Consider the following 3,025-nt stretch of genomic DNA (forward strand, 5'->3'; position numbering starts at 1 on the left):
CTGCAGTCCTTGACCTTCTGTAGCAAGTGCTTCAGGTCCTCCTCAGTTTCAGCAGGCAGGGTTGTGTCATCTGCATAACACAAATTGTTGATGAATTTTCCTCCCGTCCTGATGTCACATTTCTCCTCATATAGCCCAGCCTCCTGGATAATCTGTTCTGCATATAGGTTAAAAAGGTATGGAGATAGGACACATCCCTGGCGTACCCCCTTACCAATTTTGAACCGTGCGGTGTTTCCTTGTTCTGTGCGGACAACTGCCTTCTGGTCCAAGTATAGGTTCCACATTAGCACAGTCAAGTGTTCTGGGGATTCCCATTAATAGTAATTACAGTAACTGTCTGTGCAAGCTTATTATTAATTAACATGATTTTTAAATCACTATTAACCTTTGTGTCTCCCATTCCTCCAGCCTCTGGTAACCAATACAAACCTTAGTCTTTATACATTTGTCTTTTCTTGTGCTTTTATTTAAGTGAGTTCATATTGTGTGTTTTTGGAATTTACTTATTTCATTGAGTATAATCTCTTCAAGCTCTGTTCATATTGTATCAAGTATCCATTTTTCATTTTTCCTAATGATTATTAATCCATTGTATCACATTTTGATTAGCCATTCATCTATTGAAAGACATTCTGGCTGTGTCTACTCTTTGGCTCTTGTGAATAGTACTGTAATAAACATTGGTGTGCAAGTCTCTTTGAGTGTCTCTTTTTAAGTCTGCTTAATAAAAATCTAGGGCAATTGTTACACTGCTTTCAAATGACTGTATTATTTTGTATTCTTGTCAACAATGGATAAGGGTTCAAATTTCCCTACATTCCACATTTTCTATTTATTTATCTCAGCCTTCCTAGTGGGAGTCATGGGAAGTGCTCCGGTAACCTATTGGTAAGAAGTTGTGCTGCACTCCCAAAGACAGGCAGTTCGAATACACAATTTGCTCCAGGAGAAAGATGGACATTCTCCTCCCATATGGTTTACTGCCATATGATTAACATTTATTCAAATGGTAAACATTTGAATAAAAATATACAACACATAACAAAGCTGCATAGATAACAGACAGACAGATACATATGTCAAAAAGGCAAGTATAGAAATCGTGTAGTCAAAAACTCAGAGTCATTGCTGTCAAGTCAGAACAGACTCACAGCTGACTCTCCAGCGGGTTTCAGGGGGCTGCTAACGGCACAGGAGGAGACTGTGCACCTCTCTCCCCGGGAGCCACTAGTGGATTTGAACCACCAGAGAGGCACCACCACTGACTGAGCAGCACAGTTCCTGAGGCATTACACCACCAAAGTAAAATTTGGTACTTTTGATTCTGCTGGATAGAGGGAGGTCAGAGGGAAAAAAAGAGAGTATTGTAGTTCTAGTTGATGTCATTGAAATATAATGGAAAATAAAAAAGCATGTACTTTTTATAAATCTGAATTCTAAAATATAGTTACTGTACTCTTATATATTTATGCATTTATGTGACATCAGGGTTGGAGGAAGATTCATAAAGAACCTGGATTATGCAGATAACACAACCTTTTTTGAAGAAACTGAGGAGGGTCTGAATAATTTACTGCCAAGGGTCAAGGACTATAGTTTGCTAATGGACTGAGGTTGGATTAAAGTCCAACATCAATGGAGAAGAGTTTGAGATTGTTAACAATTACAGCTTTCTCGGGTCCACAATGAACATTCTTGGCACCAACAGTCAGGAAATCAAACCACTAATTGCATTAGGGAAATCTTTGTCAGGGATATCTTAGAGACTAAGGTGCACCTGATCCAGGCCATGGTCTTTGCAATTACTTACTATGCATCAGAGAGCTAGACAAGGAAGAGAGAAGAACTGATGCCTTTGAGTTGTGGTGCTGGAGGAGACTCTTGAACATATATGGACTGCCAAGAAAACAAATAGCTATGTCCTTGAGAGGGTAAAGCCAAGTTGCTCCTTCGCGGTAAGGATTTTGAGACTCTGTTTCACATACTTTGGGCATGTAGTCAGGAGGGATCAGTCTTTGGAGAAGGATATCATGCTTCAGAAGGGGTCTAGGTACAGCGCAGGAGAAGAAGACCCTGGATCAGACGGATTAACACAATAACTAGGATAATGAAGGTAAATGTGTCAGAGACTGTGAGATTGGCTCAGGATAGGGCAGGGTTCAGAATTCTTGTGCAAGGGTCCCTATGAGTCATAGTCTACTTGACGGCATATACCATCAACAACACGTATATATGCGTACAGACATGTATGTTGTTGTTGTTGTTGTTAGGTGTTATCGAGTGGAGTATAACTCATATAAACAAAAGATCGGAAACCAGTCCTGTCCTGCACCATCTTCACACTTCCTGACAGAAAAGAGCCCACTGCGGCCATCACATCCATGTACATTTTTATTTAATTATATGACAAACTTATAAAAGACCATAGAGAGAGCATATTCTTAAGCTAAATTATAGTTTACTTGTGATTTTCTTTCTCTTTTTGAAGGCAAAGTAGGACTTTTCCAACTTTTATAGCCCCCTTGTGTTCTAAGTAGAAGACAAGTGTCGGTTACCAATAAGTTTAACAGTAACTATAAATGTTGTTGTTTAATGCCATCGAGTCGTAGACGACTCATAGCGACCCTATGAACGAACAGCCTGAGTACTGTTCGTACATAGAGTTTCCAGAGGCAAGCCATTTTGGAAGTGGATGCCGCTCCTGCTTCTGTGAAAAACTGAAAGTCAAAATCAGACTGTTTTCTAAAGAATAAAATCAGTGTATATGAACTTTATAACTAAACCAGTGTAAAATAAAAATGTGCAAAATAAAATAAAGACCATAAAATAAATGTAAAGAGGCAGTAGTCATGTGTTAGGAATATAAACATAGCACCAGCTGCTTGATGTACCAAAGAAGTGGAGAGCAAGGAACAATAGGTTTAAAAATGCGGGGTGAGGGAGGGGATTGTGTACAAATGAAGGAGTTTGTCTTTTGCTTTTCTGGGGGTGCAGGTGAAGGTGGGCTGAGTGGGGAGAAAAG

The 3,025-nt window shown here is 39.5% G+C and overlaps 1 protein-coding gene across 2 annotated transcripts in view; it reads right to left on the reverse strand.

Moving 5' to 3' along the window:
- Positions 1-3,025, reverse strand: part of PTPRR (protein tyrosine phosphatase, receptor type, R) — a 462,079-nt gene that overhangs the window by 86,140 nt on the left and 372,914 nt on the right. The window lies entirely within an intron of this gene.

Source organism: Elephantulus edwardii, unplaced genomic scaffold, assembly GCF_000299155.1.
Source record: "Elephantulus edwardii isolate Elephantulus edwardi_28Jun2011 unplaced genomic scaffold, EleEdw1.0 scaffold00047, whole genome shotgun sequence".
NCBI classification, from domain to species: Eukaryota; Metazoa; Chordata; class Mammalia; order Macroscelidea; family Macroscelididae; genus Elephantulus; species Elephantulus edwardii.